The sequence below is a fragment of the Cryptomeria japonica genome, chromosome 3 (genome assembly GCF_030272615.1).
Source record: "Cryptomeria japonica chromosome 3, Sugi_1.0, whole genome shotgun sequence".
Taxonomy (NCBI): Eukaryota; Viridiplantae; Streptophyta; class Pinopsida; order Cupressales; family Cupressaceae; genus Cryptomeria; species Cryptomeria japonica.
In genome coordinates this window covers 454,584,441-454,599,783 of record NC_081407.1, presented here as the reverse complement: position 1 = coordinate 454,599,783, position 15,343 = coordinate 454,584,441, and positions in this window count along the sequence as shown.

Below are 15,343 nucleotides of genomic sequence, written 5' to 3'. Positions count from 1 at the left end.
TGACAAGCATGTCTTCTTACTTTATGGTTTGTCTTGAATTCATTTATGTAAATTGTGAAATATTTACATTCCATTATGCTAGCATATTATACAGTGTCTTTATGTGTTAAGTAGAATCATATCATGTTGTGTTTAAATTAAAAATTAAATCACATTAGTTATATGATTCTTAGACTTAATGCATATGTCTTCCTTATCATCAATGTAGTACTTGATTAAATATTTAATTAAGTCACACATGTAGCAATTTAATCATGGAGCATTGAGAAATCAATCACATGGAAATTAAATTCTGAACGTACATGTACATTTACTAGATGTATTAGATTTAATCAAAACAAAACATACATTGTTTTAAGCATTAAAGATAACACATTTGAGACAAAAGAGAAGCATGTATATATACATATACATATATATATATATATATGTGTGTGTGTGGATCGTATACAAATATAGGTCATTGTACATCCAAAAATGTGACCTCTCCTACATCATAAAATCATCTCCTATCCCTAGGGCTAGTGGCTGGAGAGTGTCGACTGGACGCTCCCTCCTGATCTGGCCGTGAAGGTGGTGTAAGGAAGTTAAGTAGCGGAAACAACTTCCTACACTAACCTTGAGAGGAGGGTAATGTAAAACTTTTTCAGATCATTACAACAGTTACAGAAAATAGAAATAGATATAATAGCAATCATACCACAACACAATGATTTACGTGGGGAAAACCCTTTCGGGAAAAAAACCCCACCCTCCAAAAGCAGCTCAATATTTTATTCAGCAATCAAAAACAGATTACAAAATACTTGCAGAGCAAGCTCTTCGCAGGAGTACCACTAATCAGAGATTCAGAGGCAACTCAATAGCCATAAGACTCTTACACACAACCTCTATCTCACACACCTCATAAATAGGAGATACAATACAAGAAACCGTCAAACGGTATTACAAAACCATGGGCTAAAACCACCCAATAAGGTGTAGCCGACCTTATCTCCCTTCTAGATGCCCTATGACATGTTAAAGCACACATCAACACGTGTCGCTCCCTTTTACAGCTCATTTATGTATTCGATACAAATTATTTTTCCTATTTCAGGAGTACAAACTTCCGGAGGCCATAACTTGAGAACCGGGTGTCCGATTGACAAACCGTTTGAAGCGTCGGAAAGCTCGCGAAGTGATCTATCACCTTGTAACTAGCTTCGCCGGTTACGGCAACTTTTCAGGGCGTTTCGGAGCCTCTAAAGTCCCCAAAATTAAGTTTAAATATTTTATTGCACCCCTCCAAGATGAAAACTTTAATATCTTCAAAACTAGCTGTGACCTTGCGATGCAACTTTACCGGAATGCTTATCTAGCCAACCAGAAGCTTCAGGGAGAGTTTCGCACTATTTCGTGCTCAAATGAAAACTTACTATAAATAGTAACCTCACATAAATGCAAGGTTGAGACACCATTTTTCCCAACAAATCTCCCACTTGTCGAACACCTTGCATGAGCGGAAGGGAATGTCAACACAATGAATCAATTGCTAGGGGCCATAAGGCCCATAGACTCTGAACACCATCTGAACTTCTCTGTGCTCACAGCCTTAGTTAAAGCATCTGCAACATTCATCAAAGTGTCCACCTTAACCACCTTCACCCTACCATCTTCGACCATATCTCTAACAAAATGATACTGAACATCAATATGTTTGGTCCGGGCATGAAATGTCGGGTTCTTAGCTAGGCTAATTGCACTCTGACTGTCACAGTAAACTGTCACTGTACCTTGTTTTATTCCAATATCCGAACACAGTCTCTTAAGCCAAATGGCCTCTTTACAAGCATGAGTAGCTGCCATATACTCTGCTTCAGTAGTGGATAAAGCAACCACAGCCTGTCGCTTACTCATCCAACTAATTGCACCACCAAACAAAGTAAACACATAAGCACTGGTGGATCTTCTGCTATCAATATCACCTGCCCAATCTGAATCTACATAACCATGGATATCAAGGGAAGTCATGTCTCCAACTAAATTACCATGATAACACAAAGAATACTCTGAAGTACCCTTCAAATATCTGAAGACTCTTTTGACTGCATCCCAATGAACTCTACCAGGATTAGACATATATCTAGAAAGTACTCCCACTGCTTGGGCAATATCTGGTCTAGTACAGACCATAGCATACATCAAGCTTCCAACTGCACTCTGGTAAGGCACTCTGCTCATGTCTTCCATCTCCAATGGGGATGTAGGACAATCTGAAACAGATAGTTTCGTTCCAACTGTAAAAGGAACACTCAATGGTCTACAATTCTGCATGTTGAACCTCTGTAACACTGAATTCACATACTTACTCTGACCTAGCCATAGCTTTCTGTTCGCCCTATCTCTTCTAATTTCCATCCCAAGAATGTGCTTTGCTGCACCAAGATCTTTCATTTCAAATTTAGCAGCGAGCTGAGACTTTAGTTCTGAAATCATACCTTTCCCTTTACCAATGAATAACATATCATCAACATACAATGCAATGAATAAGAAATGATCACCATAAGATTTATAATAAACACAGTGATCTGATTTAGAACGTTCAAATCCCAAACTCAACACATATGTTTCAAATTTCTGGTACCACATCCTAGGACTTTGTTTGAGGCCATACAAAGATTTCTTCAATTTACAGACCAAATTTCTTTTGCCTTTCACCACATAGTGCTCTGGCTGTGTCATATAAATATCTTCCTCCAAATCACCATGAAGGAAAGCAGTTTTCACATCCATTTGCTCAACCTCTAAATCATAAGCAGTAGCAATAGAAAGCAAAAATCTAATGGACGTCATTTTTGCAACAGGAGAAAATATCTCACCGTAATCAACACCCTCAACCTGAGAGTAGCCTTTTGCAACCAACCTTGCTTTATACTTCTCAATGCTTCCATCTGAACCAATCTTTTTCTTGAACACCCATTTACAACCAACAGGTTTTTGTCCTTCAGGCAATGGTACAAGATCCCATGTATCATTCTTTTTCAAAGCTGCCATTTCTTCCTCCATAGCAATCTTCCAGGATTCTGCATCATTCATACCTAATGCCTCTTCTACAGATTTCGGTTCATCCACACTAGTATTCAAAGCAAAAATACATCTCCAATCATCAGGTGAATACCTTTCAGGTGGTTGTCTATGTCTTGTAGATCTTCGAACAAGCTGAGTTGGAGGTTCTTCCTCTTCTTCTGAAGATTCAGAGCTAGACGACCTCTCCTCAAATTCTTGCCTATCTAGGGGTCTCGATTCAACTCTTTCAGGTGTAGAAGGAAGTTGAATCACATCTTCTTTTTTAGTCTGTTCTGGCTGCAATGTAACAGAAGGAGACTTAATTTCTCTAAAAATAACACTTCTACTGTGAATTACCTTTTGTGCAACAGGGTCCCAAAGCTTGTATCCTTTCACACCATAACTATACCCGATGAAGATACATTTCACAGCCTTGTTCTCCAACTTTGTTCGCTTCTCCTTTGGCACATGTGCATATGCCTCGCAACCAAAAACTCTAAGATGTCTCAATGAAGGCTTGTGACCTGACCATGCTTCCATAGGCGTTTTATCAACAAGAGCTGATGTAGGAGACCTGTTAATCAGGTAGCAAGCAGTGGCAACAGCTTCAGCCCAAAACTTTTGTTCAAGACCAGCACCACTCAACATACTCCTAGCCTTTTCCATCAGTGTCCTGTTCATTCTTTCTGCAACTCCATTCTGCTGTGGAGAATACGGAGTTGTCTTCTGCCTGTTAATTCCACAGTCTTTACAGAATCTATCAAAATCATTAGAGCAAAACTCACCGCCATTATCAGTTCTCAAACATTTTATTTTCTTTCCAGTCTGCAACTCAACCATTGCTTTAAATTCTTTAAAACGACTAAAAACTTCAGATTTACTCTTTAGAAAATAAACCCATGTCCTTCTACTAAAATCATCAATAAATGAAACATAATATGTGGACTTTCCAATCGAAGAGACATCTACTGGACCAAACACATCAGAATGGATAAGATCCAAAACACCACAAGTTTTATGAGAACTCGAGTAAAACTGAATGCGGTTTTGTTTTCCATAAATGCAATGCTCACAGAAATCAAAGTCAAGGTTACAGTCATTCAAACCTTCAACAAGGTTTTTATTTTTCAAGGTCCTTAGACCCTTTTCTCCAATGTGGCCAAGTCTCTGGTGCCATAACATAGTCTTCTCTGCAGGTAACTTTGCTTCAGACGAAAGAGCACCCTTAGGTACCCAAAAACCATTTCCATCTGCTGAAGGTGAAACCTTCAAATCTTCCAGTGAAGTATCCACAGATTTACCTTTTACAGAAGTGCTATTACACTCAACAGTGTATGCTTCAAGCTTATACAAAGTGCCAAACCTGACACCTCTAGCAACTACCATAGCACCCTTAATCATCTTACATCCTGTTTCAGAAAAGACTACCTGCACACCTGAATCTATTAGTTTGCTCACAGATAACAGGTTTCATTTTAAACCAGGGATATGCAGCACACCATTAATCCTTTTTATTCTACCATCAGAAAACCTGATTCTAACTTTACCTCGACCAACAATGTCTAGAGGTGAATCATCACCCAAGTACACCTTACCTCCATTAAATCCTTCATATTCAGAAAACCAATCTCTATTGGAAGTCATATGAAAAGATGCACCTGAGTCAATTAGCCAGGCATCATTACCTGTATGAGTCGCCAAAGCCGCAATAAATGCATCGCCATCTTCCTTGTCGGACTCAGAATCAGAATCGAACTTTTTCTTTTTCTTCTTCTTTTCTTCTTTGCAGTCCTTACGGATGTGACCCGATTTACCGCAATTCCAGCAAATGACTTTGGACTTTCCAGGAGATTTTGATCTCCCTTTGGATTTGGACTTGCCACGCTTCTCATTCTTCTTGCCTTTCTCCTTAGGTCTTCCATGAACAGTTAGGGCTTCCTTTGAACTGATGGATACCTTCCTTCGCATCTCTTCACCGAGTAGGGCACCCACCACGTCTTCAGATTTCAAAACAACAGAAGTACTACCGATAGCCATAACAAGAGAATCCCACGAATCAGGCAAAGAACAAAGCAAGATCTGACATTTTTCCTCCTCGTCCATCTTAACACCGACGGATACTAATTGAGCCACAATCATATTGAATGCTTCTAGGTGGTCTGCAATTCGTCCACCCTCTTCCATCTTCAAGGAATACAATTTCTTTCTTAAGAAAATTTGATTTAATAAAGATTTCACTTGATACATCTCACCAAGCTTAGTCCATAGCTTCTTTGCAGAGTTTTCTTCATGGACATTGATTAGAACAGAGTCTGCCAGGCACAGTCTGATTAGACCCTTGGCTTTTCGGTCCATAACATCATACTGAGCTGCCGCAGTAGGATCTGAGGGCCTTTGGACATTCGCATCAACAGCATCCCAAAGATCTCGATCTATTAGCAGATCTTCCATCTTCAGCTTCCACATCTCAAAATTACTTCCATTAAATTTCTCCACCTCTATTCTCCCTGACGAACTCGCCATTTGAATATTCCTGCAACAAGATCAAAAAGTGTCTTCTGCACAAGCTCCCACTCAAATCTGGATTAGTTCAAAAAACCCAACTGCCCACAATTGAAACCAAAGGTGATCAGGCTCTGATACCACTTGTAAGGAAGTTAAGTAGCAGAAACAACTTCCTACACTAACCTTGAGAGGAGGGTAATGCAAAACTTTTTCAGATCATTACAACAGTTACAGAAAATAGAAATAGATATAATAGCAATCATACCACAACACAATGATTTACGTGGGGAAAACCCTTTCGGGAAAAAAACCCCACCCTCCAAAAGCAGCTCAATATTTTATTCAGCAATCAAAAACAGATTACAAAATACTTGCAGAGCAAGCTCTTCGCAGGAGTACCACTAATCAGAGATTCAGAGGCAACTCAATAGCCATAAGACTCTTACACACAACCTCTATCTCACACACCTCATAAATAGGAGATACAATACAAGAAACCGTCAAACGGTATTACAAAACCATGGGCTAAAACCACCCAATAAGGTGTAGCCGACCTTATCTCCCTTCTAGATGCCCTATGACATGTTAAAGCACACATCAACACGTGTCGCTCCCTTTTACAGCTCATTTATGTATTCGATACAAATTATTTTTCCTATTTCAGGAGTACAAACTTCCGGAGGCCATAACTTGAGAACCGGGTGTCCGATTGACAAACCGTTTGAAGCGTCGGAAAGCTCGCGAAGTGCTCTATCACCTTGTAACCGGCTTCGCCGGTTACGGCAACTTTTCAGGGCGTTTTGGAGCCTCTAAAGTCCCCAAAATTAAGTTTAAACATTTTATTGCACCCCTCCAAGATGAAAACTTTAATATCTTCAAAACTAGCTGTGACCTTGCGATGCAACTTTACCGGAATGCTTATCTAGCCAACCAGAAGCTTCAGGGAGAGTTTCGCACTATTTCGTGCTCAAATGAAAACTTACTATAAATAGTAACCTCACATAAATGCAAGGTTGAGACACCATTTTTCCCAACAGGTGGACCCATGGGTGTGTAGCGCGATACAGATCGTGAGTGACTCCGAGAGGAACTCCTGCGATCTCTATCCATAAGGATCGCGCGATAGGTGGTAGCCTCGGTCTGAGCCGCTACTAGATCTCGCCGCGCCTGCTGGAGGTCCTCTGATAGGACTCTCTCTCTCTCCCTCCATATATCTACCTGTACTCGGAATGGAAAAAAAAATCCTCATGCCGACCCGCGTTCCCCTGAGGCCTATAGGCAATCTGTGAGGAACTGGGGATCTGTGCTATCATGGAAATATCTGTCATTGCCTGCTGAATCAGGGAACGCCATTCCTACACATTAGCTGTGGTAGTAGAACAGATTTTTTGTTAGTACCATTCTATATCATCAAAACATTAATCAATCAATATAAACCTACTATACCTGGATCTCCCTTGCGCCAGTAGGGATCATGATATGGTAGCATCTGTGCCTGGGAACCGCTAGGCTCCCCTCGCTCGAATAATCTATCCATGATGGGTGTAGGCTGGACGGTACTAGGGACAGGCCTCCGTATCGCCTCATGTTCCCCCTGTTGGGGAATAAGAGGTGGATCCAGAGCTATGGTATCGTCTCCTGAATGGTGGGGAGCTACATCTGACTCCTCCTCATCATCTCTATCCTCCTCCTCGTTGTCCTCCTCGTCATCCTCATCCTTGTCCTCATCCGCATCATCACCTGCATCTCTCTCATCCTCCTCTCTATCTGTATCCTCCTCCTCCTCCTCGGCACTGGGCTGATCGCCTGTAGGTGGATCAGGATCTCCCGCCTCCTCATGACCCTCTCCCTCCTCTGGCTCCTCTGACCTAGATCCCTGGTCCTCATCTTGGTCTCCATGTCTCCATGGGCCCGTATAGCCTGTCGGATGATCTGGTGGAAAGATAGGACCTGGATATGATCTCATAAACCATGAGATGTACCTGCGCTATGCTCCAGGCTCTGCAAAGTAGTCAGTGACTACATCCTGATCAGATCCCTCTAAGTTTGTAGTCTCGATGTCATCTATCATCGGTCTCGCTACTGCTCTAGGTCTGGGAAGGACCCGTGAGTGTCGAGTATAGATGGGCACATCGGCTGGAACACACTGCTCTAGTCCGAACTGCCTCTGTACTCGGTCAAAGTAAAAGGGGACTATGATGTGTGCATATCGTCCCCGCAGTAGGCGGTTCCTCTGTAGACATGCTAACTGTCTCTCCATCCCATCCCATCTGTGCATCCGTAGGTAAGGTCTCCACACTATCACCTCGGCTGTCACTCTGTCAAAAATCACTCTCCAATATAACAAATCTCCAAATCTCCACTTGCTGGTAAGTGGATAAGCGAACACCCTAGGTTGCTCACTCACTGTACTCAGCGGAAAGCTGACGGGCCTGGTGCATGTGAAGTGCTCTAAAATCCACACCTGCAGAAGTGTGCATGTCATCAAACTGAATCCCTGTCCAAATACGTACTCCTCAAGGTCGTGATAGAGATGTGCAAGCATACTCCAACCCCAAGCATACACTCTCCTGTGTCTCTCCATCTCTTTGATACACCATGTGAGACCCCCATGCATGTGTGTCCCTCGCCCATTAGGGCAGACGGCTAGTGCTATGATGGCTATCATAAGGCGTCTCAGAAGGGGTACCTCCCTTGTAGGATATAAGAGCCAGCTGACCATGATGCGACCTCTCGTCTCACTCGGCATGACTCTCCCTATGCAATATACCTGCTCCCTCTGATGATCCTCCGCTGACCGATCGGTCGCGTATGTAATAGTCACTCCTCTGATAGGAAGATGAAGTATACGGTACACATCCTCGAGTGTGACTGTTAGCTCTCCTACTGGAAGGTGAAACGTGCATGTGTCAGGATCCCATCGCTCCATCAATGCCATCAGCATCGCAGGATGGAACCGAATGGCCGGCATGAGGATCACATACCATAATCCCACAATCGATAGTGTGTCTCTCTCTAACTGAGTCAGCCGCGGAATCTGATCTCGCAAACTGCGAAGAATATGTCCCGCTGTATGCTCTCTCATGTACGGAAGGCCTTGCAACACAAAAACATAACCGTAATCAGTACTCAATCATCAAAATCGCTAATGCAAACTGTCGAACATCGTGTTCTAGTCCCGAAACCTCTCGCCAAGCCCTGATTGGGGACCATAGTGTCCTGTCAGGGACCATGGCGCCCTGAGGGGACCATGGCGCCCTGAAGGGACCATGGCACCCCTGTCAGGGACCATGGCGCCCTGGGGGGACCAGGGCGCCCCACAGGGACCATGGCGCCCTGGGTGGGCCCCGGTCAGCCTTCAGGGCCGCATACGATCACAGAAAAGTCAAACATGCGAAAAATCAAAAGTCAAACGTTCAGTCAACTCACCTCGTCCAGTGGCTCGTCGTCGATCACGGCCTGGCGCAGGATCTCGATCCTCGTGGGACGCTCCGATCATCATGATGGCATGATGATGGCTATGTGGGCTCCGCTGCACTGAATAGTATTCTGAAATCGACAAAGTGACGAATACAAGTGTCACTTTCGAGGTATATACTCTCGTTTGTTTATTCTTACTTTTTGAAACCCTAATTTTCCTCTCCCATTCATTTTATCATAACTTGGGTTTGGGTGATGCGATTTTTGAGCCGTTTGTTGCGTTGGAATCGTATTTTCCTTCCCCTACTCTCGGGATGTTCCAAAAAGTGCTCTGATGAAGCCTATTTAGTGAACACCCCTCATCAATACTACCTTACACAATTTGTTGCAAGTAAACATGCTACCCTGTTTCACCTCCCTAATAAGCAAGTCGAAACAGGGGGGGCATATAGCTACTCGCAAATTTCATCACTTTCCTTAGTAAGCATTAGGTGATTTTTGTGATCTAACGTGTGTTTTGTAGGGTGCGGTTCCTAACTGTGTACTGCAGATACCGCTGGGGGCTTTGTCCGACAACTTATGGATATATCCTTTTTCAAATAATGTTTACTTTTTGTACTTTAGCTTGCATATGCACGTAGTACTCATATGACCGCTAAAGTGGGGGCTAAATCTAGCGTCATAAATTGTACGCACTTGCTAAAGTAGTACAATTTAACACCTAGTTTAGCACCCGCCTTGGCGCAGTTGCATTCTGCATTGCATTTCTCCTTTAGCACTTAATTAATCAAATTAATTAGGTCTAAGGTCCTATTTCATCATTCTCTACATCATAAAGTTGGGCCCTTAGACTAAAGCGCGCCCTTCGCATTTTATTCCTCCAATACATCACTTAATCAAAAACCTTAATTAGGCCCTATTCTGAGCTTGGGGGCTTAATTTCGGGGGTCAAAACATCTCGAAATCACCAGTAACTTCGGGATTCTCTCTAAAATCATCATATCCGGCGACCTTGAAAATTTGGTGAAAAGTTGTCGGGACCATGGCGCCCGGAGTGCAACATGGTCCCGGACATTTTTCCCGAAATTTTAGGAGCGCGATCCAATCATAAAATAAAGCTTAACCCCAAGAAATTGGCGGGATATTCAATCTCTAGGTCGGCCAAAAGACGAAATTGCGACCTAGGGTTTCATACATAAGAGCTCTCTTTCTTCATTTGAAAGGATCCGGATTTTGTTTTCAGGAACTTCATATGCAGCGAAAGAGAAGATCTTTGAAGACTTCAACATCTTACAACATCCTTCTATCAAGCATCTATCAAATTCATTCATCCACTTGGGGCTTGGAAGACATTGAAGAACAATAGGAGATTACCGACTGAAGATTGGCTTGTACTCCTCCCTTGAGGGTTGGGTATGATTTCATGTTGTTTTCATGTCTTTACATAAGCTTCAATACATCATTTATTCATGCTTTAGATCACTTTGCATCTTGGTTTAGAGCATTTACGTTATCATTTACAAGTAATTAGGGTTTACTTTCTAGGTTGCTCTAGTTTGCTTTCTTGCATTTTAGGACCTTGCACACACACTAGGTCTGCACACACAATACATTTTACAAAACAACTTGGCTATTCGTGGAGGTGGAAATCACCGAAGCGGGGGTTTGACTAAGGCAAAACCCTATATAGCCGCCCATACACCCTTTTTCAGATATCATTGCAGGTTTCGGGATTCAGACGACGCCGCGGGATACAGATCCGGAGAGAGAAGGTCGAGACAACACTCTGTATCAAATTGCAGAGCAGAAGACTGGGATAGGGGCGCTGGGCGCCCTGGTCCCTGGGACAGAGGCGCTGGGCGCCCTGGTCCTCCGGACAGACAGCTTTCAGACAGCTTCTCGACAGTGTTTCAGAGTGCAGAACAGCAGTTTCCGGTGCAGTTTTCAGGACAGTGGCGCCCGCGCCCCCATCCCGAACATTTTCAGTCCGATTTTGACTCCGGGTACATATCTGCATTCTCATCTCATCCTTGTATTTACAACTGTTCATTGTTTAATCTCAATTCTAAAATCTTGTTATTAGCTCATACTTGCATTTTGAGATTAGGGTTTGAACTTGCATTACTTGATCTTACAATTTCAACAAGGGAATAGAAATCCTAATAGATATCCCGTGGCTCTCTCTTTCACAAATAGAAGTAGCCAATTGTGCGATATCTCTAGGCTCTTTCGTATTCCGTAATGTGTGTCAAAAGGTAGGATTAGGGCATGATTAACCTAGTCTCGCTTTTTCCCCCACACAGAACCAAGTCACCTACCTCAAATGTGTGAGTTTAACCTTATGATTGTAACTACGAGACATGCATTGTTGGTATTATTTGAGATGATTGGAATCATTTTGTCTACGCTCATCCAATAATTCAAATCTTGAAGAAAGGAGACTCTATAATCCTAATCATTGATAAAATAGCGCAAGGAGACCCATAAAGATGGTAAATCAACATCATAAACATGTTAATATGGTGTGGCTCATGTGGGGGTACATATGCTTGTATGGTAAGCCCACAAGGCAGGATTAAGTTGTATGTGCCAATCACGATCAACATCATTGATCATCTTCTTGAGGATTTTTAGGATAGTTTTATAGATGCCTCGGCTTGACCATTTCCTTGCAAATATTATGGGGTGGAAAAGAGGCATTGAATATGGAGTTTGTCATAAAGTTCATGAACATCTTGATTTTTGAAAGGATGCCTGTTATCCATGATGATAGAAAGAGGAACGTCGAATCAACATAGAATGTAGTTGATGATAAATGTGGAAATCTATTTTCTAGTAATTTGTGTGAGGGGAATGACTTCAATTCAATCCATGAAGTACTCAGTGGTGGTTATAATGAATTTTTGGCTATTGGAGGATGAAGGGTAAATCTTACCCATGAGATGGAGTCCCCATTAACAAAAGTGCCAATGTGTTGCAATTGGTTGTAATTATTGTGTTTGTGCATACATCAAGTCTTTCTGAATTTGACACTAATTGCATTTTCTAACAAACTGATAAGCATCTTTCTCCATAGTGGGCCAACATTAACTATTCCTCATTAGTTCACTAGAGCGAGCCCCACATATACCTTTTATGTACCTTATGTAACATAATTTGGATTTCCTCATGCTCTAAACATCTAAGGAGAGTACCATCAAGACCTATGTGGTAAAAAATGTTGGAAATGATTACATAGAAGGAGGTTTAGTAGATAAAAGTATGACAATGATTGTTGGAAAGGTTGGGCAGAAGGGTGTTGTTAAAAAAGGTAAGTGAAGATTTCATACCAAGAATAATAAAGACCAATAACACATATAAGCTTAGACGGAGGGATTTTATATGTGAGGAATAAGAGATTATCCTCCAAGAATTCACATCGAGTTGTATTCTTTGACATGTTATTCAAAGAAGCAATAGTGGTCATAGCATTAACAACGTTGTTGTTGTCTCTAGGAATCTTCTCAAAGACTTTGTATGAAAATTTTATTGAAGTCAAGCGATCTACTTATAATTCATTAGCTTTCATCTTTTGTTTATTATTTATTTGTTATATGACTAACAAGGAATTACCAAAAACATGAAGTTCTTGGATCCTCCGTTGAACTACAATATGTAGACCTTTAGTAAGTGCCACTTGCGGATATATTTTTCTCAACTTTTGTTTTACCAATTTTTCATCTAGTGCTACTATTAAATGATGCATGAAAATATTAGGATCTAAGACAAGTATCTTCTTATGACCATGTGAAATTGATCTTACATTCTTTAAAAAAGCTAACAAAATTGGGACATTCTTGTTTTGTCAAAGATGTTGCAAGATAGATATTATGTGGATTCTCTTCAATCCCAAGGTTATTTTATATTATCTCTTCTACTAACATAGGTGATCTCTTATGATATGATGTCAAGGAGAGATTGTTAATCCTTCCATTCTCTAACACCTCATAGAGGTTTTCACCATTAGATATGTCCTATCTTTTTACTTTTTTCATGGTCTAAGAGCACCGCAGTGTGGTTTTCACTAGAAGGCCTTTTATTATTTATATTTATATTTTTGCAATTGAAAGTCTTGACACACTCTCAATATTGATGGAGCATCCTACTCTATGGTCCTTGATAGGTAGACCATCCCTTAGTCCAATATAATCAATAATAGCCTCTTTGTTTTGGAAAGTATTGAGTTGTGGAGGCCCTTGTTGGTCCCAATCTATAAGTTGAGGGTGGACAAGTGGAAGGCCATTGGTTTTGGTCAAGATTAGAAGTGCTAAGGGTAGAAATGCAAGAATTTTCATATATGTCAATGATTTAATCAACGTCATTGTTGGTTCTCTCCTCATCAGTTTCAATTGTGGAAGAAGCTTGATCGACACTACTAGAAGGATACTTAGCAATGCAAGTTTTCACTTTTTGTGGTTTATAACTTGATCCTTGAGACATAAAGGGTTTAGGATCCCAAATTTTTTCGATCCATGCATCAACACTAGCATTCTTTTCTTGGGGTATTGTATAATTTTGAATTGTTCTTCACATGACTGTTGTTTGTCCCACTCTAAACTTTTCTTCAAAAGTAGGCTCATTAGGCTCTCTAAATGTTTCCTCAAGATCATAGTAACTAGATAACTTATCTAAGCCTCATTCTCATTCATTGGAATTTGTAGATGAAGGATGTTCTTGAGGTGGTACATAATTAGTAGTGAAACTAGATGAACCTACTTGTAATGCTTCTTGAGATCTAGTATTATAACCACACAAATTCAAAGGTGCATACCCCAATCCTTTAGTCCTTTGTTTCTTAGGTACTAATTTGGGTTGAAGACGTTCTACGATCCCTTGTTTTTGTAAGCCAAGAGAACCTTTTCCATCATATTTCATTTTTTATAGGAATTTTAAGCCTTTATTATAGTTCTCAACATGTATTTATATGTTATATTGATCTAAATGTTCCTCTGGGTCCCTAAATAGCATTTTGAAAAGGGATTCATCTTCCATTTTATCCCATCTAGTAAAGGTTGTGGGATCCCATTTAATAGTAACTATTGTTATTGATTGTAAAGATGGTGATATGCCATAAGATTTAGGGGAGCCCATAAGTTGTCTGAGATGCATGGTTTGTTGTAATTTATATTCTCCCATTCTTTTTTTTGTGACCTTAGTCTTGATCTCAGGTTGCTTGGAAGTATAAGCTTTTAATGAATCAAGATAAGATGAAGATGAATTAGCTTCTCAATTGATAGGTATTGCAGCTTCTATCTTAGGAAAAATATTATTGAAATACAAATATGGTTTTGGGTTGGCGGGAAAGGTATTCTTTATTCTATTGTGTAGGAATTTGATGCATTAATGGTATGTAGATAGATTTTCTTGCATATCATGGATCCAAGGATGACCCAAGATTATGTTATAGGTGAGATAAAGGTCTAACACTTGCTAAACTGTGCCTTTTACCATTGGCCCAACTTTTATTGGTAAGGTGATTGCTCCTTTAGATGAGAGTTCATCATCATCATAAGATTTTATTGTTATCTTTTTCTTTGAATCCACAACCCCTTCGAAGAATCCCAATGCTAGAATTACTTTCAAAGTTCAAATTTTTAGACTCAGACCTCTATCTATTAGGGCTCATTTTATTCAATGTTTATGGATAAAATATTCAATATAGAGGGGTGCATTGTGAGGTTGTTGGGGGTGGGGGAGATGAATCATCTTGTTTGGTAAAGGTAAGGTGATGAGGTGAAGATAAGTGTCCTGCCATAACTTGAAATTGATTCACATTTAGGTTGGTAGGTACAAAATTTTATTGTAATGTTTTATCTAGCATATCCTTAAGTGAAGGGAATATGCGTAAAAGCTCAACAATGGATATGTGAGTTGGTGTTTTTCCAAGTTTCTCAACAAGGTCATATTGTTTAGAGGATGAAGAGGTATGTTTAGACCTAGTACCTTGTAGGATGGCTTTACCCCAATGGGTTGTTATATTACATTCAAGGGTTTTGTCTTTTATAGTTATAGTAGAGACATGATGGTCCATCTCAGAAATGTGATCAACTGTATACTCATAAGACACATTGGCATAATTGGTATTGGAATTAGAAGTGGTATTGGGAGATTTTCCTTTATAATGTTTACGGAAAGGATCCTTAAAACATTGCATGTTCTTCATTGGATGAATGACCCTTGACTTTGTTTGCACCACTTTATATGAGGCCTTGAATGAGATTCTTAAGCTTATGAAAATTGCTAGTCCTATCCCCTTTGTTTCTATGGTATTCAAAAAATTCATTGTTATTACACCATGATGGCTTAACCCTTGGCTCAAATGGTCAATTTT